This window comes from Phalacrocorax aristotelis, chromosome 1, assembly GCF_949628215.1.
Source record: "Phalacrocorax aristotelis chromosome 1, bGulAri2.1, whole genome shotgun sequence".
NCBI lineage: Eukaryota > Metazoa > Chordata > Aves > Suliformes > Phalacrocoracidae > Phalacrocorax > Phalacrocorax aristotelis.
The window spans coordinates 85,980,150-86,006,697 of NC_134276.1; the positions used below are offsets into that span (position 1 = coordinate 85,980,150).

The following is a 26,548-nucleotide window of genomic DNA, read 5'->3' on the forward strand; positions in this document are numbered from 1 at the left end:
TACATCAGGCTACAAAAGCCATATGCATCTTTTCCCTTGTTAAAAATACACTAAAACCAAGTTATATCTTGGATATAAGTGAAGATTACATTTGGTGGGACAATGCCAGCATTGCAATATTTCACATATTACTGTTTTGTGCATAAAGTTTTGGGATTCTGTATACAGACGCTACACGTAGCGGCATAGGCTCTCTGTTAGGCTTGGCTTAGTAAGATAGTTAATAAATTCTAATTCTTCTAGAGAGGAAGGGTGATAAGGGTGAGTCTTCTTTCCTATGGAAACCTATTGTCTTAGAAAATAGGTCAAAAGAGCCCCAAGTGAGGGATACTGCTGGTATAGGTGAAAACAATACTAAGTAAAGTTTAAATGCAACCAAGAGAGAAAGGAGTACAAGGGAGAAGTCAGAGAAGGAAAATCAAATATTTAAATATGAGAACGGCATGCTTTGGGAAACTGTTTATGGAAAGTTACAAATGCTCTGAAAAGAGAACTGATTTTAAGAGAATAATCACTGGAAAAATATGTGAGGTATCCTATCTTATCTGTATTCATTCTGACATCATTGCTAGGGACACCAGAGCTCCGCGAGGGAAAAAGGGGGTTGAAGGCAATGTGATCTGTGTGACTGTAATGATGTGTGCCAGTACCATTATCCTGAGATGAGCCGAGGACTGCAGCGTTGATGGGTCTAGACATTCAGGAATTGCCCTCGGAACTTAAGACACAGACTACTGCAACATGAAGCCACCCTGCAATCATGTCATCTTACCCCATCTTGTTCCAACCAAATGCTGACATAAAACTATGAATTATGCTCAAGGATAAAATACCTCATGGGCAAAGCTACCTACGTACACACCGCAGGTGCCTATTACACACAGTAAGAGATATTAGGATGAATGAAACCCATTAACCATAACTGGTCATTATTATTGAAATAAAGACGTACAGTTCTTTGGAATGTCAGATTGTCTGAATTACTGTAGTCTGGAAAGAAATATTATTTAACTTTATTCTGTGTACTATTTTCTTGTCATGGAAAAGTTACATACTGACTTTAGAATTACAAAAGAACAACAAAAGTGGTTTTACTTCACTAAAAGTCAATTTACTTCATCGGAAAATACAATGCAAATGATGGCTTGCACAGATAGGTTGTTTCATCAGGTATCAGCACTGTAATAAACATAGTTAATTACAGTAAAAAGTGGACTGAGGTCAGAGTATCTAAACAAATTGAATGTAAACAACTCAATTATTCATCTTTGTTTCTGCAAGTCAAAACAGTCACATCCTGATTTTGCAGGTTATAATTAGGCTGAGCCCTGGCTCTGTAAAAGCAGAATGTGTATCTTGCAATCTACCCACATATTTTTAGGAAGCCAGAAGAAAGGGCAGTGGTAATGCATACAGCAGGTGGCTAAGCAGCACAGAAAACCTATTTTTAAACTAAGAGGCAGAGAGTAGGTAAGCTCTAGATCACTGGTACTTTTCATAGCCTAAACAAGTCTTGTTAAATAAGACAGTCAAACTATTTCTTACAGACCAAGCACCACTGCTTCTGTTACTTCCCTCCTCCAGGCAGGGCTCTGTTTGGCTTAGAAGTGCTGGGCAGACAGGACAGCTAGCAGTTCTGTGGTGGGGATGCGCAAAAAAGCCTCATCCCAATTGCATCCCCACAAACTCCCGTACCAGGTGAATCTTGTGGAGTGAACCACTTGCCATTTCGGTGAAGGATGGTTGCTGCAGCCACTAAATGGAGGAGGAAAAAATTAGTTTGTAGCCCTTGCATGGAAATGACTGCAGAGGGAGGAATAAAGCCATAACTCTCTGATCATGAGCCCAGTCTTCAAAATTAAATTATCCCATTCAAGAGCAATACTTGCAAATTACACATTTTAAAATATAGATCTTAAGAAAAGCTTTGTAAAAGGGTGTCAGTGCAGTTGTAGCAAACTCTACCACCCGAGAATTGTGACTGTCGCCTTTTATTGTATGTATGAAACATGCAACGCTGTATAGAAAATTCATGATAAAATTCTTTGTAAATTACTGCTTGCTCAGCTGAGAGCTTGGTTCCTGGGAAAGCAACAGCCAGTTTGGAGAGAATAATAATAAAACCAGCATCACTCCCTTTTGTTGCATTGTTTTCTCTCAAGACCCTAGGAAGGAAACAATATCTATTCACTTCTTCATGGTTTTTGTTTCTTCTCTGTGTAATGAAATGTCACTGCAAGAAAGAATAAATGAATGATCTGCTCCTATCCATGTGCCAATTTCTGCACTTTTCAGCTAGGCAAAACTGCCATTGATTTCTGCCTGTTTAAAGGCTCTTCTAAAACACTGTGGTAGTATCTTGCCCCATGTATTTACATTTATACCTGTCTAAACCGTATGGATAATGCTACTTACTCAGTACCCTCTTGCCATCCACTTCCACTGATGCTTACATCAAATTTATTCCTGCTTGGCTCTTAGTGTCAGTGGCTTGATACAGATGCAGTGGGTAAGCAGCTCTTTCCTACCGAGACTGTATTACATTGGTTAGCCATCAGACCAGTAGCTGCCTGTACGCCTGGCTGCTACGATGACTCATAGGCGCTCCTAGAGAAGACACATGTAGGACTTGGCACTTCACGCCGTTTCCAGCAGAACAGATCAGACTGCTCTGATCTGCACTGGAGGGCCAGCCTGACACCGAGCCAGCTAGCTTGTGGGACCAAAAAAGGAAGCCAAGACAATCTGGCTGCTGCCTTCAAGTGTTTGTCTCTGGCCTGGATCACTCCGCAACCCCCGTAGGAGTCCCTGGAAAAAACACTTAGGTGGCCCAAACTTGGGCATTTCCCCTTCTTTTTATGGGGAAAAATGTCTGAAAATGGTATCCTGTTATGAATGAAACCTGCTACTTATTTGTATTCAGAGTCATATATGCTTGGTTTACCTGGTAAATCATATTTTTTCCTCTATTTTATTTTAGTGATGCGGTGGAGCCTAGTCTAGTTTCTCAAAACAAAATCTCTATTACAGACCACGATGTGTGTGTCACAGAAAAAGGGCTTGGCCTCCACAGCCATGCTGATTTGCCAGATTTCACATTAGAAAACCCCGTCTTTTTAGTTGAGTGAAATTAGCCTTAAACTCTTGGATGCAGTGAACAAAAATCTCTTGTACTCTTAACATTTCTGTTATAACCACAGGATGAGGGAGAAGAATCTGATGATCAATCCTGAAGAAACCCAGAAGACAAGCAAGCTATTATCTTTGATTTCAGGCATGTAAAATTATGGACTGCTGTCCTTATTGAAGCAAAGCTCAAGATTAAAGTTTATTATCAAGTGTTCTATCTTCTCTATCACATACCATATTATGAGAAACATCCAAAAGAAGGCAGATCTTAGTAAAAAGAGTAAGTACATCATGTCAGTGCATGAAACCAGTTACTTGTGAGAAGCACTGTAGGAGAAGTGCTTCTTATCCTAAGCAGTGTAGGATAAGTGATTTTGTGTACGTTATAACAAAAAACCCACAGTTCTCTGCTCAGATTTTGCCACAGCAGTGGTTCTGTCTATGCCTTCTCTCAAAAATTCACCATGTACTACATCACTTACAATCTGGGCTCATATTAAAATGACAAGATACACTGATATTAAAAAATTGTTTTAATTGCTAGCATATGTTACCGGAAATTTATTTAGTTATTTTTAAGCATTAAAGCGTTACCTAGTCATTTATCTTAATTTTTAACTTGTGGCACCACTGCCTTCTGTCCTGGCATCAGTTACAGGCACAGGGGGATAATTAAGGACCACAAAAGCCACTGACAAAATCTGGAGTAGCAACACTGGTAGCGCATTTTCTACCCTTTAGACAACAGCATCACATCTTGACCTTCAAGTTATCCTTATAGCTATGGAATATGTGGTGTACTCCTGACAGAGCAATATGGGAGCTTTGGCAGACTTGTAAGCATCAAAATTTCAGAATATGAGTTTGACTGCCTGCTGTGAACCATGAATCAGGTCTTTCAGATATTACATTAGAAATCCTCTGGGACATTCCTTCTGACTACAAAGCTCCAAGTCTTTGACTATACTAGCAAAGCACCAAGGCCTAACAGAAGACCTGCAATGGTTGGTGCTGAGGACCTTATCTCCAAGCTATACACATTTCAGGGGTTCCTCGTGTTCGACTAGTTCAGTTTGAGTCCCACCAATAGCTCATTTGTGGCTGGAATGCATTAGGTGCACTCCTGGAGTACCTCTGCCAGTTTAGCTTCATTCAAATGGGATCTACTTCATGCACTCCACTCCACACTGTGAATCAAAGCACTGTAAGCAGAGATGATGACAGCATTTACTTCAAAAGTGCATCCCTGATCCAAACTAAAACACTTAAGTGCCCCAAGGCTCATGAAACAGTCTGTGTGGAATGACAAATGGAAATGATTAGCCTGATTTTTATGCACTGCAATGCCTTAAGTTCTGTTATCTGTCTGCACAGATTTTTTAAGGTTCATATCATTACAAAAGAAATATACTTTGGTTAGTGTTAGATTAGCAATACCCAACCATCACTGAGTCCTACGGCATGTTATGTCCAGTGAGCTTCATGACATTTTTCTAATTTAAATAACCGCTGAAGTCCAGGAAAGAGCTACCAAGATGATCAGGGGACTGGAGCATCTCCCTTATGAGGAAAGGCTGAGAGACCTGGGTTTGTTCAGCCTGGACAACAGAAGACTGCGGGGGGATCTTATCAATGCTTGTAAATATCTGAAGGGTGGATGTCAAGAGGATGGGACTGAACTCTTTTCAGTAGTGCCCAACAACAGGACAAGGGGCGATGGGCACAAGTTGCAACATAGGAAGTTCCACCTAAACATGAGAAAAAACTCCTTCCCTGTGACGGTGCCAGAGCAGGGGCACAGGCTGCCCAGGGAGGCTGCGGAGTCTCCTTCTCTGGAGACATTCAAAACCCCCCTGGACGCGTTCCTGTGCCCCCTGCTCTGGGTGTGCCTGCTCAAGCAGGGGGGTTGGACGAGATGATCTCCAGAGGTCCCTTCCAACCCCTGCCATTCTGTGATTCTGTGATTCATACCAAAAAAATGGGAGCAGAGTTGAAGCATCCATAACTTGCAGAACAGCATTTTGCCATGGTGGGTCTGATATTTGATGTTTCCTTGAAAGTGGCTTTAGTTAACTGCATTTTTAATTTGTGTGAGCAAAGCTGGTAAGTGCAAGCCTCACAGACGCCAGCAACACAAAGTGCGAGTGGAGATTATGGTTTTGTACAGGTTGGAGAAACACTTGAGTGCTGGGGACATGTTCAACGCTTCACGAGCTGAACTGAGAAAAAAAAGGAGATAGTGATTTCTAGCATCCCCGCCGCCCTTCCCTCCCTCCATCCTCCATAGGCAGTTCCTACGGCCCTTCCCCGCCCCCTCCCCGTTCCCCACACGGGTGACTAACGGCGCTGCGTGACGGGGGCGTGCACCGGTTTCCATGCCAAAAAAATAAATTAAAAAAAAAATGGAAAAAAGCGCATCCATTCGGCGACCCCCTCGGAACGAGAGGCCACCTGCCCCACTCCCTGTCCGGGGCGGGCCACGTCCCTCACAGCCCCCCTGCCCTGCCCTGCTGCCGGGGGCTGCCCCCCGCACCGCCACCTGCCTGCGCCGCCGCCGCCGCCGCCGCCGCCGGAGGTGTCGCTCACAGCTACCGCTGCCGCTGCTGCCGCCACCTCCCCTGCAGCCACACCTCCCCCCGCAGCCCGCCGCAGCCCGCCGCCGCCTGTCCCCCGGCACGACCCCGGGCCCGGCCCCGCCGCCCGTTGCTCAGCAGCTGCGAGTCAACCGAACCTGCCGCCGGGGCGGGCGGTGCCGAGGATGCGGGCGGTGCCGGTGAGGAGGGGGGGTAGGGGGAAAGGATCATGGCTAGCTCCTATTGGTCTAGGAGGGAGTGGGCGTGGCCTGGGGCCAGCTAGCTCCTTGCTACTGGCGGGAAGAGGTGTCAGTGCAGGTTTGGGGGCGGGGCCGGGCGGCTAGTGGTGTCGGTTGAGCGCGGCGGTAGGGAGGGGCGGCGGCGGCGGCGGCGGGTGGGGGAGCGGAGCGAAGCGAAGCGAAGCGAGGGGGCGACGGCGGGCGGACTGACTGACTGACTGTCGCGCGCGCGCGCGCCGCCGGGTGTAAGGAGAGCAGCGGCGGAGCGGAGGTAGGGGAGCTGCGCGGGACCGGGCGAGCGCTGGCCGGTCGTCCCTTGCCCTCCGCCGCCCTCACCTGTCACCTCCCGGCTGTTGGGCTTTTCGTTGCTGCTGCTGCTGCTGCGGCGGCGGCGGCAGCGGCGGGGCAGCCCTGCGCCTCACCCGCTTCCCTCGGCTCCGTCCCGTCCCCCTCCTTTCCCCCCCCCCCCCCCCATCCCGCCGGGAGCCGTTCCCCGGCGGGCGCTGCCGCGGCGGGCGCGGGGCCGGTGGGTTTCTCCGCGCCCCGCCCCGCCCCGCTCCGCAGCCCAGGTGCGTCCGGCCGGTGAGGTCGGGGGGGGGGGCGGCGGCGCCACCGTGCCAGGCGGAGTCTGGCGGCGGCGGTGCCCGCTCGGGAGAGGGCAGAGCCCGCGGGCGCGGCCCCGCCGCGGTCCCGCGGGTCGCAGTTTCGCTGAGGTGCCCCGGGAGGTGGTGGTGGGAGGGGGGCGGCTGCGGGATCCCGCCTGTGTTCCCTGCCTGGGGCTGGATCTCCCCATTGCTTCCCTGACACCCCCTTCCCTCTGGCAGGGAGGGCTCCTGGCTTTTTCAAAAAGGATACCCCTTAGATTATTGTGATTTGGGTGAAGGAGTGTTTCTCTGGGTTGTTGGTTAATTTTTTTTTTTAAATCGGTCACACCGTCGCTGGGCTTGTGCATTTTCTGTGCCAGTTATGAGAAAATATACTAGTTGTTACCAGGTAGGTAGGTGGTGATGGAGAGCATCGGAGGGGACAACACCCAGGAGAGAAGGCTGTTCCTCAGTTAGAGCTGCTGGGAGGAAGAGGGATGCCGGGATTCCCATTGCTGGGATATTCCTTCATTCTCCTCCCAGGTTACATCTTTTATAATGGTCGGTGAGCAGGGAAAACTCGGTTGCTATCCTTGGACTTGAGCATGTGGAAGGGAAAAGGCTTTATTTCAAGCAGGGTTTTGTGTGTTCGCAGCAATGCCTCTTCCTGGGCTGGAGGAGCAAGAAGCTCTGCTCCTATTCCATTCTCTCTGGTGTATGCGAGGGCTCTGTGCGCTGTTGCTGTTGCTGAACTACTCCAGCCTCGCTCTCAGAGATCCTCCTTCTGTCTGCATTGTGCACTGCCTACCATTGCTGCGGCAGGTAGCTGTCTGAAACAGCAACAGCGTAAAACTGCCATAGTGAAATCAGTAATGATCATGCAAATCCCTGTGTGCTGTGCCTTGGGGTGAGGGAAGATATTACCTGACTTCTGCTCGGTAGACTTGTCAAGATGGGAATACATTAGTCTACACGTATACCTAAAAGAGTTCTTATTTATTCCAAATATATATTTATTTAGGAAAGATTTGGAAGGTCTCAAATAGGCTGTGAGAAAATATAAAACAGAGGAGGGCTAGGAAAATCCATTGGCATACCGATAGATGCAGATCATGAATGGCCTTCAGATTCTGCAGTATTGCGGGACAGAAGTTTTAAATTGTCCTGTTAGTTTCTCTTGTTGTCCTGCCTCTCTGCTGATTTTCAGGGAGATGTTGAGCACCGCCAGCTTCGAGTATAACGAGTGCTCAAGTCGTATATTGCCCATTAATAATGGTTTCTTGGCTAATACAACCTACAATTCCCACTTCATTTTACTATCTATGAGGACACTTCATTATCTTTTTTCCCATATCTCAGCGTAAGGGTGTCAAATCTAACATTTCACACAGTCTGTTGGGTTTGCCTAAAACAACATGATTTTTAAGATTTTTTTCATGTCTTTGTATGTGTGTGTGCTCTGACTTAACAGTAAGGAGATCTGCAGTTGAGGAAAAAAAGAAAAGCAAGCTTTTTGTGAAATATACCTGCCTGAAGTAGAAACACGAAGCCCCATTTTAATAGGTGGATTGAATAAGAGAAGTATTGGCTTTTTCTGTTGTACAGGCTTAAATGCTACCTCTGGTTGTGTGGGTGTTTTAAGATTTCTCTCATTTTGCTCATTTGGCAATAGGAAGGAAAATCTCCCCCTTTGTACTTCTGGCAAGATGCTCTCCTCTGGCAAGGAGAGACCTCTCTGCCTAAAGAAGCCTCCACATTGAATAACTCTCAGGAGTATGGCCTTGTTTGTCAGTATTTACCTAAAACTGTGGTATTTAGAGATTTAAATCAAAATTGTATCAAAATCTTTGTCGCCATGTTTTAGCCCCTTAGATTTTTCTGCCATGCAGAAAAACTGGATGATACATTACAATGGGTGAAAGACCACAGTTTGCAGGGAAGGGGAGAAATCTAAAGCTGTAGCAATCAAGTGCTGCAAGGAGCGAGTACTATACCGTATTTTGGAACTAGATCCTTTGAATTAATTTCAGCCAGTGCTTAGACCTGCAGTTGAAAGCACTTATCATCATTCAAAAACACACATGTAAAAATGCTTGCAATTATGCCTGATTTCTAACTTTATTTGAATGCTGACAGTTTTAATGAATCTGATACATAATCTATTGCTGCTTTATGTTATTTAAAGTTGGGTGGTTTTTTTAGTGTTTTAGATTTGGACGTTCTGGAAGCTGAAACTAGAAATTTGTTTTGATTCCTTTTGTCTGACATTAACATGAGAGTTGTAACAAGCCTGTTAGTGCTGTAGCTGATCCGCTTTGGCTTAGTTTTCAAAACTTGAAGTGTTGAAACAAAGAAATTACAGCTCCATTTTAATGTTCTCATAGATCCTTTCAGTTTAGTGTAATAATGATGAGGAAAAAAATACATTCTGAGATTCAAATACTGAAATGCTTACTGTAGCTCTGTATTCCTCAGAAAACCCTTGAGAATATCAATTTCATAAGCCCTTTTTACTAGTGAAAGAGCTACAGGAAAATGTAAAAAACTGCATGGTCAATATAGGGAGAACTTCTTTATAAAAAGAGTTTTGGGCTAGTCTGTTTGAAACTATTTTTGGAGCACTGGTACAGTTGACTATAGTGCCAGCATGGTTTGACACTAGCGGTGGCTATTTCTGTTGTATGGAGCAGGACTATGTGAGTGGGAGGAGAGCAAAGACTGCAAGTACAAGGTAGAATAAAAGAATAATTTCTGTATGCAGCAAACACCCTCCTCTATATATAACGAAAAGCTAGTTCAGTTCTGTTATAAAAATAGCTATTTATAATACTGACTATATATGGATGCTCTTGAAAACTGTTCACATATAAGCATTAGTTTTTTCTCTCTTGAACGCACAATGCTCAGCAGTAGAAATCTGGAAAGAAAAAACCAACCAATGGTTCTCCTAGGTATTATTTAAGCTCTGGGTGGGATATGAATTCTTATAAATAAGAATTTTCTTGAGCTTATGTGCTTACGCTGAGCAGAGCATGAACATGGGTCATGAAACAGTAATGAGAGGGAGCTACCCTGAAAATGTGTTGACATGGAGGATAAACGAAGTCATTGTGAATTGTGTGTGCTCCTCGTGTGAAAGGAACAAGAGTGGCTTGCATTTGCCATAATGTCTATTTGAGAACTTTAAAGAATTTTAGCACTGCTCATGAGCTAAGCCTAGCAACCCTAGATTTTTATCTTGGTGTTTACATCAGGACATCAAGGCATGAGAATGGTCAGTGACTTGCTGTCACTAAAGAATGTATGTAATATAATGAGTAATAGAGTTTATTTCCTGGTTCCAAATTCTGTATTCTAACTGTAATACTTTAGTATCTAGTAGATTTGTTTGTGAATTGCAATATCAGCTTTCTGTATTGGAAGTAGTAAGAATTAATGTCATTATATAAATTAAAATGAGCATTAAAACAATATATAAGTAAACTGAGGAAATCACTATTACGACATCAGCCCTCTTGCCGAGTCTGTGCAGTTTCATAATATCAAATATGGATGAAGGAAAAATGTTAAACCGCTGAATGTTCATGACACTAATGCATTCAGCTTTTAAAAATAAGCTTTTTTTATTTAGAATGTGCTAATGCATTTCTTTGTCACTGTGTTAAGATATTTTAGCACGTCAGAAATAATTGTATTAAATATCTTGATGAAATCACAATGACAGAACAAAATAAATTTATAAGGTTCTGCATGTCTTAAAATCTGTTGCTATAGAAATGTTGCATATATTTTTTTTTTCCTCCCTTCTCTGAGGCAACCATGAGAATTTCCTAGGAATAAGCTAGCCTTTAGAGAACTTCTATGCCTGTTTCCTTTAGGCAAAATAACTTTCAGAAATGAATATGTGAGTTCTCAAGTAAGAGTTGTGTTCTGCTTCTCTGTTTGTATGAAGATTGTTTTAAAATGTGTATGGAACAAATGGATAGAAAGTCATTATATATGAACTTTAATGGTAATATTTATCTGTGATGCTGAAGCATTTGTCTCCAGAAGCTTTTAATTCTAGCTCTAGTGCAATTAGATTTATTTTTCTAACATTACTCCAGAAGAGATGTCAGTGTGTTCCAGTTTGGCTTCAGATTTGTATTCCCTTTCTAAGCTGGTTGAACCTCCTAGTGTTGGAATTGCCCATTAATGTCGTGAAAATTAATCCTTTAGTCGATGTTTTTTTAACAGTAGGATAACTTAAATTAACACTGACTCTTACTTTGGAAAAAGAAGGTAATCTTCCCAGGGGTGGCATTCATGAAAAATACTTGCCTGGCAATATTTTAGATAAAGACTGGGGGGGGAAGCCCCCAAACCAAACCCCAAACTTCTCTGAAAAACAAAAATGTGAATAAGTTCTAAACTGAATTTATTATACCAGCCGCATAGAGCTCCATTATTTTGGTGAATTGTATTGCTGTCTCTGTTAACCTTTTCTTACAGATAGTTGTAGAAGTACAGATGTTAATGGTAATACACTGCTTCATTCAGCTGAAGGAAAGGGAGGATGTGGCTGTAAGGTTCAGTAGAATAAAATATTTATTCAACTATTAAGTATAAAATAATAATTATTATTATTGGACCTTGAATGTGAAAACAACTTTTTTCACCTCCTCCTCCACTTGTCTTCATAATTAGGTGTCAGTGTTTAAAAGTCATCATGTATTGTAGGAACTGTATGTTTCCTAGTGAACTCAGAGAAATAGTTATCGCAATGATTTATTTATAGGGGAGAATTCTTATTTAGCTTAGCTCCTTAGAGCTATATTTTGGTTGACCTCATCATCTAACAACTATTTGTGAAGCCCTTGTGTTTGTGGGGAAACCCTTAGTTTTCAAACTTGTAGAAGTTGTTGTGATCTTGAAATGTTTTTTTTTTTAAATTCCTGCTGAATTGTGGTCATCTGGGATAACTATCTGGCACAGAATCACTCAGAGTTTTTCAGTACATTTGGTTTACTTTGAGCTTAGCGCTTATGAATGAGCGACTGCTCGGCTGTAAAGCTCCACTTACATGTGAAGTAAGTGAGTAGCTGCTTGAGTGTACAATTCACTGCTTTACAGTCTCATCCCTTTCTGACCTTGAGAAGGTAGAGCTTTCTGTTTGGCCTGTATGCGATAGACTCGGTGACATTTTAACCTGTTAGAACAATCTCATTTCATGTCAGCAAAATAGCTGCCAGCTGGTAACTTTTTTAAGCTTTGTACCACAAGTGGGACTTTGTATGTAAATATTTATCTTTAAAGCATAGAAACTTTTGAATTAAACTTGAGAGCACAGTAAATTTGTGTTTATAAGCTTCCTGCTTGGTGCTACATTTCCTAATCTTAAGCAGGTCTTGTTTAGTTTTTGTGTAATACACATCTCTGAAACTCCCAGTGTTTGCCTACATGTGCATTGGCACTATGCTGTGTCGGTAGAGCAGAAGGTCCAGTGTGCCCTGAATGTTGTAGGCTCACGATGCTTGGTGGCATGCACTGCTTTTTTCTCTCCTCTCCCTTTTCATCTGGACAACATTTCTAGATGATGGCAAAGAGGAAACTGTGTTCTGATGAGAATCACAGAAGGGTAGGGGTTGGAAGGCACCTCTGGAGATCATCTTGTCCAAGCCCCCTGCTTGAGCAGGCACACCCAGAGCAGGGGGCACAGGACCGCGTCCAGGGGGGTTTTGAATGCCTCCAGGGAAGGAGACTCCGCAGCCTCCCTGGGCAGCCTGTGCCCCTGCTCTGGCACCCTCACAGGGAAGGAGTTTTTTCTCATGTTTAGGTGGAGCTTCCTGTGTTCCAACTTGTGCCCATCGCCCTTTGTCCTGTTGTTGGGCACTACTGAAAAGAGTTGAGTCCCATCCTCTTGACGCCCGCCCTTCAGATAAACATTGATAAGATCCCCCCGCAGTCTTCTGTTGTCCAGGCTGAACAAACCCAGGTCTCAGCCTTTCCTCATAAGGGAGATGCTCCAGTCCCCTGATCATCTTGGTAGTTCTCCACTGGACTTGCTGTAGTAGATAAGCTTCAAAAGCTTGCTGGAACAATTTGGATGTTACTCTCTGGCTCTTACAACAAATTTCAAGAGTAAGAGTATCTTGCGTGCTGCAGCGTATCATGTTAATTGCAGGTTCATCAGAGTGGTTTTCCATGAATAAATGTAACGTAGTTTGATTGTTCCACATCTTCCAAGATGGTAGGGCTTTTTATAGATGGCATTTTTGGCTGTTATCTGAAATAGTAATAGCAAAACTGAGGTGCATGGAAAGTGGGGATATGTCATAGACCGCTCCTTGTAAAGCTTCTCTTGTCAGAGCTGTTACACTTGTTCTAAATTCCTGTCAGCCTGCTGTGTTCAGTAAAACTTTACAGTAGCTGAAAACAAATTGCAGGAAAAGTTTCCTCTTCTGTTTTTTATTTTGAACACTTGGCAGCGTTTTGTTTATTCCCTGGAGTCACTTAAGCCCTCTCTGTGAATATTTGTGCTCATGTAATAAGTTAAACATATGTTTAACTTCAGTTGTATGGCTTATGTAGAAGAGTATGCAGGATTGGGGCCCATCTGACTTCAGTTTTATGTGACCGCCTTCAGAGGTGGAGAAGTCTTAAAAATGTCAAAACATACAGCGCCTCATATAGTATATGAAATTGTTTTTAATCTTACATCTTAATTGATATTTCCAATTCATGTTCAAAATAGTTGGTGGATGCACTGGCAGCTCTTAAGTGTTTTCTGTGTTGTTAGAATATACTTTGGGGATGAAAAATAGGGGATGGACATAGTTATGATAACTGAGAACAAGTTTGCTTTTTATGTTATGTACCATTTGAGATCAAAAAGTTTAATTTGCGTATGATTTACTTTATATATAGAATTATTAATCCAAAAGTTAAAGCTGTCTATTAGTCAAAGAGTAGGCAAATGTCGCAGCAGTGACAATAGATGTTAATAATTTTCAGTTATGAACCTCGAACATACACTTTTAAAATTATATCCTTTTTTTATTTGCAAAATGGATGTTCACTGAAGTGAGGCTGAATCTATTAATAAATATGGAATACCTCTTCCCCAACTTTCTGCTGCTGTTTTTAAAAGGATTGCTTAGGGTATTTTGAAGTGATAGTTGACGTCAGGGATGGAAGAGGGACCTCAGGAGGTTGTCTAGTTAGACCTTTGTTCAAAAGCAGTATTTTCCTAAAAATATAATTATTCCTAAAATGTCACTAGGAAGAATTTGTGTAAAATTAAATAATTCTTCTATTTCCAGGGCATCTTTTTTTCCTCTCATTATACTTAACTCATTTTAATGACACTGCTGCATTATCTTTTTGATCATTATCTTGAGCACTTGAAAAGACAATTCCAGCTAAAATGAAGCAAAGGTCTTTGGTGCCAGCAGTTTGGGGTTTTTTTCTCCTTTTGACTCTGATCTCCCTCCTTTTTTTTGTTTCTACTCTTATCTGCCACATCCACAACGTTACCATCTGGTTGTTTGCTTAACGTCTGCAAAATGCTTCCAGTCTTCCTTGCCTTGCTTGTCAGGCAAGGATGGAGTTGCAGTATCCCCAAATCCTCCACTTACATGCATATGTAGTATGCTGTTGTCTACCTACATCAGTAAGTTTTTAAAAAAAGCCAATAGAAACCCTTAAAATCCCTCACCCTAACTAATCCTTGTATGGAAACACATACGATGAGTCTATGCTCGCTTCAGAAGTTTTGTACTTTAAAAACTTGAGTCTACCTTATGGACCTCTTCACACTTTCCTGATCCATCTGTTCATCTAGCACAGCTTCTTCTCTATCCCTTCACACAATCTTAGGCTGTTTAAATGCAAGACGCCTTTGCAGATCCTTTAATTGGTAGTAGTCTTTATTTTTACTTCTTGACATCTTTTAGTATTTCTTTAAAAAATACAAAACCAAAAACCAATCCCCACACAACCCCCCCAACCTAAAAAGCCCCACTCCAAATCTTGTGTTTGTTTTCTCCTTTTTTTGTTGGCATTATTATTACGAAGGATGTTTTAAATTACATGCTGTTATAACGTTTTTATGCAACCATTATTTTTCTACTTAACTGTGAAATCTTGTTTGGGTACAGCTTGTGTTTAAAGACAGTTATTTATGGAGCACTGTAGCTGTACATCGTGATGTACAGTCAGTAATGTGTTGATCTGGTAAGTCTATAGACGAAAGCTACTACTTTATGCAGTGTAGCCTATTATAAAAGAGAAAACCTTGAAATGGGAGTGGCTAGTGCTGATGAAATGCTTTGTGGAACAGGTGGGACTTCAAAGTTTTATTTTAGTTTGAGGGAAGGTTGCTTATGCAATTGTTCCATCTGTCCATCCATCTGTCCATTAGCCTGTCCTCCCACCTGGCCACTAACTTCTGAACCACTCGTTCAATTCCCAGTCAGCTTTGGTGGGGGGGCAGTGTTGTCCAGCTCTGTTGCAGACATACAGGTCTTATGGAAACAGGCAGATGGTTAGCGAAAAGACTGGGCAAGAAACAGGGAACTCAGTTCTGTCTCTCTGGTCAGCCTGTAGTAATACCTATAATGGCATTTGCTGCCTTTTGCCAGGCTAGCATTCAAAGGAAGGGTAGCATGGAAAGGGAGAGCCATGAAGCTGATGGCATAGGTTATTGCATTGCACTTAATGAGGGGATATCACGGGGGCAATAATTTGGGGAAAAATTCTAGGAGGGAAGTAAGGGGTGGACACGGGGCGCAGAGTTGTTGTGGGAGACCTGTTTGACAGTCCCTGATATAGGTCACGCAGAAGTGTAACTTATGTGAATTTCCTATCTTTAAATGAATTGGGGGAAGAGCTGCTCAGTTTAAACCTATCCTAAAGAGCAAGGAAAAAGGAGAGAATTGTAGGTGGAATAGAAAACATGTCATCTGATGTATGTGGATAAGAGGTTGTACATAGCCTGCAAAGTCAGAGACAGAAATATGAACTTGATGCAGGAAGGAGAGTGGCAGCCAGCTAGGTGGAACTTCAACTATAGAACCTCGTATATATAACAGAAGGGGATTAGAAAGAAAAGAGGTGCTGTAGCACAGCAAAACAAATCAAAATCACTGAAATATTCCTTGAAAAACTTGGAGGGCTGAAATGTTGTGTTCAGTTTAAGATTTCAAGAATTCTGCAACTTCAACACAAAAAATGGGTTGCTTGACTTTCTTTAAAAACTGTACTACTGCTATAAATAAAAACAGATTTCAGTATGAAGGTGACGGTGTGGGATGACCACAATAATAGTAACAAAACAGTATTTTCAGAAGGTGAACCTTGACTCTGCTTTTGCTAACCAAATAGCTATTCCTGTCATTTGGAGATCATTAAATCTGTTTCAGTAAATTCTATACGCATTGACATTTTAGTTGCCTAAAGCTCTGTGAGTGAACAGCATATTTGAAAAAAATCATGTCCTTACTTCTGTTAACCTAGTTGTTTTTCAGCTGCTTCTGCTGACTCAAATTATGTGATATAACTCACAGAAAAACAGTCTGTGTGTATTTCTAATTAATGTATTTGAAACTTAAGATTGTTTTAACTAAGTTTGGGTACTGGGAGGTGTTTTGTTTTTTGTGTTTTTATTTTTCTTGTGGGATAAATCAAATTTGTTTATACAAGTCACCATGAAGTACAGCGACTAAAATTGTGTTGCAAATAATATGTATGGATGAGGGGAGACAGGAAGATATTTGTATTAAGGCCAAAGTCTGCTCGTCTTTGATTGTACAAAGTACTGAACAGCCCTGGGAGGCTAGGAGGCCTATCCTGTATTTTTCCACACCAGTAAAATGGGTGACCTTTTGTTTGACTGTTCCAGTTATATTCACTTAAAATAACATTTGAGCTATTGTTGGCTGTTTCACTGAAAATGGAATGGCAGATCAAGCTTGTTAGCTTGCTGTTCTTCAAAGAAATTAGCAAAGAGGAAGTATGCTGTCCTTTTAAATAATTAGACTACATAAAGCTTCAGTGCTAGTGAAAAAAGATTGTTCAGTTATAAAAAATATGAATACACAGTTTTACTCTGGTAAATTTACTTTCCCCCTCTAAAATCAATGGCTATTCTTTTTAATACTAGTTCTTACACTTTGAGTATCTCAGCTTTTTACAGAATTTCTTAACAATGGTTGTACCTTTCACTTTGTGACTATCCAGTTCCTTTCTAGATTTTTCTTACACTGCTTAGGGTTTAATATAACTTCTTGCTCACTTCCTAATTTTGATCATTAGTTTTATTTTTGGTCTCCTTACCTTGTGAAGTACTGCAATAGTTAGAACAGAATGGTGCCCACCAAAATGCACAAGCTGCCAAGCCCCGTGCGCCTTTACCATGCAACAGACATATGTACCCCCCAAATTTGCGGACTGACTTGTAGCATGAAATGAACAAGGGTGACAGTTTAGGGCATGTAATGCATGAAAATAAGAGTATGGTTTTATAGTGATGAATCTTGAGGGTAGGGGCTGTATGATGGGACCTCTATCCTAATTTCTGCTTATGGAAGTTGCTGTACAGATAAATGACCAGTTCCAGTTTCTTCCACCTGTTTTGAATGTAACTAATACTTAGGAAGGCAAATACGGTATCTTTCCTATCCTTAAAGGTGGCTTTGCATACAATGTTGAGAAATAAATAGTGGAATCTAGACTGCAGTAGTGGAATGGAGGCAGGGATGAAAACGAGACTGTTTTGTTTTTACATGTTGTTTTCATCTGCTCTGGAGCCCTGTCGCTGGGAGACCTGTGCGCTGGGTCTCGTGGAGTCTAAGTGCCTTATGCTGGGCCGTGTGATGGAGAAGGGTCTGGCACAGTGCTGTGGTGAGAGGTTGCCCCCTTGGATTGGGCTCCCACTAGCTTTGTGCCTTCCTCCTTGAGGTGAAACACCACCTGGGCAAGCTGTACTACCCAAATATGGTACTATTCAGTGGCTAGCAGTCCTTGTGCTGTGCTACTAATGTTTGAGAGGTTATGTCATGCTAAAGGCTTAAACTGGGGAGCTGTGGATTCAGTTTAGTGTTCAAAGTGTGGGATTTCACAGCTCTGTATGTAGGATATATAATTTGTGCAATGTTAACTTATAGGCTTTATCATTTCATGGCCCCTTCATATCTCTTGGGATGCAAATCCAGTCCACCTGTGAAGCCGAAATAATTGGATTTTATTTCAGGTGCAATGATAGATGAAGATTACAATGGACCTCTAGAATCAATTACATTTGTGAGATGGATGGTGAATTTTCCCTAACTGCCTTTTCCTTGCCTGATAGAATTTACCATTTTGTTGAGGAACTACAGGACAGATTAAAAGAAATTGTAGGCTTTCATATTCATTGCATATGGCAGACTGTGGTGGTAAAGTTCCTCTGCCGAAAACCAGAAATAAATTTGAACGTCATGTGAATGGCTTAATGTCTACCAATGCCTGGTAGTTATACAGAGCAGATTTTCTTCATGATACCACAGCAGAAGTGGCATTATAGTATGCTTTAACTTGGAGTTTAGATCTAGAAGCAAAATATGAAAGCCGAGATCGTTTTTTAACGTGTAATAACACTGGCATGAAATACTTTTGTCTAGTTGCATTTTGCAAGCAAAAGCACAAGTATATTACTGTAGCATAGTACGTGCTTGTGTTTAGGTTCTGTAGGGCTAGTGGTTGAAAAGCAAATGATGCTGGGCACGTATGTATTTGTAGGCTAGAGAATTTCCTATGATGCTTGCATTAAGATTGACTCTAAGAGTACAAAAATATACAAAATATACCGTTAATGCTGTATAGTTTTATTATAAATGAAACAAATTATTTTTTACAAAATCAAATTCTAAATTACAGAAGCCTTATTTCATACTATATTTAATCTAGCTTGGCTAAAAAGTAGCTTTTAGGGATGTCTTGCTGCTGTTTCTAGTATTACTACATGGCAGCAATTCTCATATGGACCACTTCCATAGTATTTATGATCCTTTATGTGGGACTGCCAATGGTGATGTATTGGTATTGGGAAAATGCTGTTTGGTTGCTTGGATTTTTTAACACAAGGAATATACCTTTTGTACCTTTGATGTGTAATCTTAAGAAAAAGAGAAAACGATACCGTGCTAACAGCTTATTTTCTCCTGATTGTTTTTTTTAGAAAATGAAAGCACTTGTACAAAGGCCGCAGATAATAATTAAAATAAAATAAAAATGTCAATATGCTTCTAAAATACATGAACTGAAGAGAAATTACCAGAAAGGTATATGGAATACTGGAATATGAAGGGAAGTGTTTTTAAATAATTTTCAAGAAAGTCTTCTCCTGGAATATGTGCATACTATATTTTTTTTTTTCCACTAGCTTCTGCAGTTTGATAAGTCTTTTTCCATTTTCTCTGATTAAATGAAAACAAGTAGATATTCTCTTTCAAATATTGTTCCTTAACAATACAGAATAATGTAATGTTATGTTGTGCTCATCAGTTTTATAGTTGTTACAGTTCATTAAGATGCTTTCTAATAATTCCACCTGATGAAAATAATACTGCCATTTAATTAATAGCAAAACCAAATCATCGGAGGAGGAGAAACATAGCTCAAACTAATCTAAAACAAGATGAGAGCAGGTGCTGAGCAATTGCACTGCAGTACAATCCAATTTGATTTTGAGTTAAGATGTTGGTAGTGGCATGAGAGAATACTGTGCATGTGCCAGTGCTAGCCATAGATGGTACAGCTGTGATTGGAGTGCTGAAAAAGTGGTATATAAGTCAAGGTAGCAACTGGTCTAAATTCCAGATGGATAAGAGTTCTAGTGTGCAGCCATTGACTAACGCTTATTTTGGTTCATTACTCTGCTTCTAAAATATTGTGAATGTCATACCCAAATTAAAATCTAAACACTATTAAATGTACATCCTTAAGACCCTTCCCTTTCAGAAGAGAAGGATTAGGTGAAAACAGGACCGGGTCCTTGTGTATTGTGAAACAGATCAGTTAAATTGCCATATAATTAAGGATTATTTACCTGAATTTGTTATATGTTGAAAGCTGTATCTCCTCTATCAGCACTTTTGAGAGTCAGTTTTGCAAACAAGTAGTCTGAGCTTTTTGTTTTAAATTCTACCAAGATTATGGGACATAAAGTAAGCATAATTATGTCTTTTTTTTTTTTTTCTAATGGCCCTCGTGCCTTCAAGGAGTTTAGGTAATAAAGCGTTGTGTGCCATTGTATAAATGACTATAACCAATTGTTCAAAGATATTAAGTGGAGTAAATAAAATATATTAAATTTGGAAAGGGTTGGAAAACTAGGTTTGGTTTAAAAATCTGTGCTGTATAAGGTGTTGTGGTGAGCATGACTTGAAACAATACTTTGAGTTCCACGAATGGGCCTATTTAATTTCCTTGTTTTGCTTGTCTTATTTTAAGAGACTTGTGAAACAAGTTGGAGAAATACAAATTGGAGCAAAATTTGAGAAAACAGAAATCTATAGCACACTTATGCCTTTTGGTAGAAACTGTGAATATTCTGGGCTGTATCCGAACTTGCTGTGTGGTTTTAGCCTTTGTTGCTTGGCTCTATTCAGGGTGGTGCCTCTATTCTTTCATGCACCACTATTCATATGCTGTTGTTCATACAATTTTAAGGTAGAAAAGTGGTCAAAGACACCACTGACACTTATTTACAATGATTCTTTTAGTTAAAGGGTATAATCATCAAGTAACGCTTTTGCAAAATAACAAACATGATTTCCCACCCCCAAATTATATGGTAATACTGTAAGCTATCCCTGTATTGTATGCCTTGCCGTTGGGGCACAGCTTAATTGAATCAGAGCTGGAGGATGCGAACAGCAAAAGTTTTCATCTATTCTACTTAAGAAACCTGAAGGCAAAGCTTAAGTGGAATGAGTTTCACTGGTAGATATACTAAGAAAGCATTTTAGGTAGATTTTGCAGCTTTGTCAATGACATGAGGTGGGGTCTTTTGAGCAGACCTCAGAGTGTCACTGCTCCTACTTCCGTATACAGGAAGTTGTTTGGAACTTAACTTTCTTCTTCATTATAAGGACTGTAGAGTCATTGGCTCAGCATTTGAGATTACTGAATAGGAACCAAAACAAAAAAGACTCCCTGGGTTGTAGACTGCTTTTAAGATAGAATACTGAAGTATGCTGAGCTCTTGTATTCAGTGATATTTGTCATTTCTCCCTAGAAGTTCCAGTAACATGTCCTTCACTGTTTTGTCCATTTGTATTAATGAGATGAAAGGTTAGGATGGTGCTTCAGGGGTTTTGCTTGCGATAGTGTACGTTTTAAGTTGGGGTTTTTTTTGTGGTTTTTTTTTTTGTGTTTTTTTTTTTGTTCTCTGTTGCAATTTCATGGAATCTTGCAGGCTCTCATTTCTTGTTGGGAAATATTGCTCAAACTATAAATGGCTAACTGCTTAGTGATGCATTTTAATGAAGATTACTATTTTATGCTGTGATTTGCTTTGAACGAATTTGCTTTTTTCTAGGACCTTGGTGTGTCTTCCAGTGAACCTCTGAAAGGTATGATGAGGATCAGTGGTAGAAATGGTCCTCTTTAGTGTCATGGTTCTATTTTAGGATTGCTGCCATGGAGGGCAAATGTTGAATATGGTATGTTTAGGAAGTGAATGGGGATTGTTTTATGTATTAACAATTATTTTAATGTGAGAATGAAGGTGTTACTTGCCACATTTTTCTGGTTTTGTTTATTATGGCTTTTTACATGCTTTTCATAGCTTAACCATTGACTTGTAGAAATGTTTGAGACTATGATGAATTACTGTTGAAGGGAATTTGCGGATAGTAGTCCTTTTTCTAGAAAATAAGCTGATCTTTTAGGATCTAACTAAGGTTTTTTGTTTTGTTTTGCCTTTTTTTTTTTGTAGACTTTCTCCTTGATATTGTAATGTGTATTTAGTGAATATCAGCCATAGACCTTTGAGTTCTTTTCTAACAACTCTATTTGCAGTGAGTGTTTACTTAGTAAATGCGGCAAACGTTAGGAGTTGGATCTCAGCTATTCTGTACCCAAATTCTCTGTGCAGAGAGAGATTGAGATTTATTACCTAATTTATCCTGGTTTGCAAAAGCGAATAACTACCCCAGCACCATAACGAAATGAAGTTGGAGTCCTGAATTCATATAGTGTTCAAAAGTTTTTGTGTATCTGGAGGTTAGGTTACAATACTCTCATCTTCTGCAAAGGTAAAGCATTTCTTTCATGACTCTTCAGTAAAATAGTCGCTTAACATGGTTTGCTGTGAGAGGGAAGGTGTTAAATTTGGGTTATTGTGAGCGCCTCAGAATTCAAGCTGTCCTTTATATAATATGCTCAAGTGGAGAAAAAAACCCGTCAGTTATTTAGTATGAGTTGTTCAACTGTGTAATGCATGTTTTCGTCATACGTTTAACAGTTTTGTTCTAATTCGGACAGAAACCCCCTGTACGATCTTGATAATATTTTTCTCTTGAAGACTAAAGGCCTGGTAGTAATTGAGTCATAATTTTGTAAACTTTACATTTCTAGCTTTGCAGTTCAGTTGCACTCTTGCATATGAGAAAATAAATGAAGTTAAAGAGAATCTCTTATTTATAAAATATGCAGTAGAGTGTATTTGGGTTTCAGCAATAATTAACAAATGAGGAGATAGAATGTGGAATTACCAAGAGGGGAAGCATTGCTTGTGAGACTGGGGGAGGAGAGGGAAATGTTTTGCTGTAGTACAGCTATAAACACATTTTACAAATACTGTAATTCAGGAACAGCAGGCCAATGTGCTTTTTCAACAATGGGAAATACACTTTCTAGGGAGATCTGCTCTTACACTCTGTTTTAAAGACAATTTCTGTAGTTCTTGAATTTTCCAGTATGGGTTATTCTGTTGGGTAGGCTTCTACGCTTTTGATTTTTTTGGGGGACTTCTGCAAATGTTGCAGTAAATTAGGGAGAGGGAGAAAAAAGTCTCGGTTGGGAGAAAATCATGGTGAAATATCAAGCCCAATACTGGTGTGTTTATTTTAGCAATAAAATTTAAGAACTTCATGCTTAGGTGCCAGTTGTGTGCTGTGTGAAGGTGAAATAGAGAAAAATGTCAGTCTGCACTGCACATACATGTTCACTAGAGAAAAAAACCACATGTGTAAACTCGATTCAATCCATTTCTGCTTCTCTGAAGTTTGAAGTTCTGTCACTCTGAAGTGAAGCCTACCTATTTTTTTTTTTTTTTACTCTTAAATAGAATTGCATTGAGTTTTGTAATACCCATTATCAAATTAGGTTAGATGATTACATTCTTACAAGTAGTTTACTTCTATGATACAGAAATGCTATGTGTGTATAGTTTATAAATGCAAGGTGACCTTCTTGGAAGAAGTCTTTTTATAGTATGTGAGATTTTGATCTTTTTGGTTTTGTCTTACATTGCCCACTTTTGTTCCCCAAGTATGGTTTTGAAGCTCTTCAATTCTAATATTAGGAAAGTGTCTTTTGAAAATCACGGTGAACTATGTTTTATCAATTGAGTAACAAAAAAGGGACTGAAACTAGTTAGCTAATTGTCATTTATTCCTCCTGCTTTTTTGACAGTTACCTTTAGATATTTACAATACCCCTTACTATTTTGGTTTAAAGATGTGGTTATGGTAGCTTATCCATAATGGCAACAGTAATAAAATGAAATACTGAACCAGAGCTGTTCCCCAAAGTCTTATTTGCTGTCAGATATCCCAGAAAACACAGAATGATGCAAGGTGTTTTAATAGTAAATCTTATTTTTGCATAGGGAGTCTAACCCAAATTAAGTGAAAAAGCTGGTGCTCATTTTCTTGTTTCAGATGAGACAACAATGCATTGGTCAGGTACTTTGAAAGAAGGGAACACACAAGAATTCATTCACCTCTAGAAGTCTGAGATGTATATGTAAAATTAACACCACTTAATAGGCTCTGCTAGTGAGTATTAGGTGTAGCAAGTTACACTTTGTTAGTGATCTTCTACATATGGAAGTTCTACTGTTATTCTGCTGCACTTCCCTGTGGCTAGCATCTTAAAGCATGGTGGTATTAAGGAGATTTTTAATTCTGATATCAAGGTGGAACTCATACGCGTATGAACTCTTACTTTCTATTACTTGCCTGAGAATAAAAATTCACTGTTACTGCCTATAAGATTTGGTTTACAGCATAAGATCATGTGACCATCTTCAATATTAGTGCTTTAGCAATGTCTTTCTACAACTGGGTCTGTGTAATACTTGTTCACTCTGCATATTTATGGCATATACAAGATCTAGTAAAGAAAAGGTGTGTTGTTTAGGATCAACTCTTTTTACAAGGCACAGATATTCTATTTGGTCTTGAGTATAGGGTTCTGTTAATGTCACGTGTTTGTTAATCAATGGAAATACATTGAAGGAGATAAAAAAAAATTGAATATAAGAAACTCGTTATTGTTCTGTGTTTTTAGATCAGTTAGAGTTGCTTTTAAACCAGAAAGAACAAGTGTCTCTTCAGAAAGACTTTCATATGTTTTGTTTACAATTTCTAAATATAAACCCCTGTATTTCTAAAAATAGAAATTAAAGCAATTTGATTACAAATCTTAATGAGTGTTGAGATGAACGAATCAAGTAATCCAAATTCCTCGGAGTACTGAAAACACACCATATTCATTTTTCATTCTAATTCCCTTTAAACTGATAATAAATCAAAAGGCAAAGAAGAACAAATAGGACTGTTGCTGTGTACTAACTTGATATTAGTGGTCAGGGTTCCTTCCTTTAGGTGTAAATTTGGGGCTATCCTATGCAGGGACAGGAGTTGGACTTGATGATCCTTGTGGGTCCCTTCCAACTCAGGACATTCTATGAAAAGGGATATTACACTTAATAGCTATCAGATCAGTATAACAGTGGTGTATTTCAAAGGGCAAAGGTCAAAAGGTAGTTACTGTTTGGATGTTACAAATCTGCAAAAACCAAAGGGGCAAGAGAATTCTTTGAAGTCATGAGCAGATAAGGGAAGTTCTGTTTCTGTTAGTAAATTTAAATGAGATTTTACAATATTGAAATCTCTTGAGTTTTGGAACAATTGAGAGGAAGAAAGGGAAGTCTTTTTGACTTGAAACACAATTCTACAAAAGTGTGCTATTTTTCCTTCTCTCCCTGCCCTGTTCAGCTCCCTTTCTTGGAGTAAAAGTTCTAATTCATCAGTATAGCTGAATTGCTGCACTTAACGGCACTGGCTGATAAAATGAAAATAATTGCTCCTGACTAGATGCAGTCATAAGAACACAGATAAACTGTGACTACAGCTATAACTTCATAACTTTTGAAATTTCTAAGTTCCTGTGTTCTTTCAGACAGGTACCACTTGGCACTATTTTCAATATTCAGTGAAAGCAATCTGAAGACATGGTAGAACTGGAGTGCTCTAATTGTTCTGCGCGCCATGTGAGCTATTGTAGGTGAAAAATCCTATAGCCCTTTTAGTTTCTCTGGGATCCTAATCTTTTATGTTGACATTTGGGTGTAACCAGTTCAGGTTCTTCAAACAAGCTACATGCTTTGTGGCCTTTTAATAATGAGTGTGACATTTTTAGAAAAAAAAATTATTTTGAACATATGGCTGAATATTACTCAGTCTCTTTGCATTAACTCTTGTGACTCTTGGTTAGCTAAAGCAGTTTGTTTTTTAGCTTGTTCTGTTCCTTAGAGCTATATTCTTTTTATCACAAGGTAAGGCTAACAGGTTTTAAGTCCTGGAGTAACTACTGTAATCAACTGCCTTAGTCTGCTACAAACCGATTTCTAAAACTCCATCCAGTAATTTGTGTGTAAGGATGATAACATCAAGTTTGAGCTAAACTAGTCTTTACTTGCTAATCCACATTAGGTAAATTATTCTTGTATTAAATGACTCTTGTTGTTACAACTGTCTTATTTTCAATATGGCATGAAATGATGCCCTTTTTAGCTTTTGGGCTGTGTTGCTAAATAGATATTGTTTTGTCAAAGTGCACTGAACAGGCCTATACTGAAATCTAGATCCGAGGAAGAGATTATCTGACTGGAACACAGTGAGGACAATAGGATGTTTTGGGCAGGGGGTGGGGAGTGGGTGTTTGTATGGGGCAGAGGCTTTGGGAGAATGCTCAGCGTTGCCTTTACATGCTTGTAGCATTCTTATGCTATACTCTGTATTCCCTCCTGGCTGTTGTCAGAAACCAGATGCTGGTTTGGTAGACCTGTGGTCAAACAAGTTTAACTATTTTAATATTCTTGACAGATTGGGTCTTAGTAAAAATTATTTTTTTTTCTTTAAGGCAGATAACAATAATTCACAGAGACTCATACTATGTCAACAGTTCTGCAAATCTTTAAAATACGTATGGTCTGCAGGTCTTACTAGTGTTAATGATCTACTTTTGGTTTAAAAAATAAACTCAGAGCATCTAAAGATATCTAGCCTCCACTGCTTCTTTTAAAGGCACAGACCCTATGCTTATGAAAAATGCGTAACGCCTTTTTTGAAGACTGCCTGTATTCTTACTTGATTGGGAGGGCTAGGGAGGGGTTTTTAAAAGAAAAATTTGATTACTTAGATGTGTTAGTTGGATCTTGGATCCCTAGTCTGATTCTGTCTTTAGCAGGCACTTTTTTTAGTGTTACAGATGGGATTTTTATCTTCTTCATTTAAAATCTGAACTGGTAGCTGTGAGGAAATCTTTTGACTTGTGTAAAACATAAGGTGACTCTCAAGGAAGGGGGAAGAACCGGTACTAGAAGCAAATAGAGGAGGAATAAATAACAGTATCCTTCCCTGCTCATTAACTGGAAGGTCAGCAATAAATAGGCATTTTGTTTTATTTTTTTCACTACGATGTTTGGAAGTACGCATCTTAACCTTTGCTTAAGCTGCAAGTCTTATGCCTGGCTATTCACTGTGTGAAT

The 26,548-nt window shown here is 40.0% G+C and overlaps 1 protein-coding gene and 1 long non-coding RNA gene across 6 annotated transcripts in view; one reads left to right on the top strand and one right to left on the bottom strand.

Moving 5' to 3' along the window:
- Nucleotides 1-1,006: 1,006 nt before the first annotated feature.
- LOC142058750 (uncharacterized) lies at nt 1,007-6,809 on the bottom strand. Its single transcript, XR_012661098.1, has 3 exons — nt 6,278-6,809; nt 5,101-5,348; nt 1,007-1,755 (listed from the first exon to the last, which is right to left on the bottom strand). It is a non-coding gene; the product is annotated as an uncharacterized LOC142058750 (long non-coding RNA).
- CDKL5 (cyclin dependent kinase like 5) overlaps nt 6,062-26,548 on the top strand; it is a 142,207-nt gene continuing 121,720 nt past the window's right edge. For 4 of the 5 annotated variants that reach the window (XR_012661097.1, XM_075096438.1, XM_075096456.1 and 1 more), the window contains exon 1: nt 6,062-6,212. The gene's annotated coding sequence lies outside the window, so the exon portion shown is untranslated. Of the gene's footprint in view, nt 6,213-20,665; nt 21,804-26,548 lie in introns of those variants that run through there. The other variant, XM_075096447.1, reaches the window with a different exon arrangement.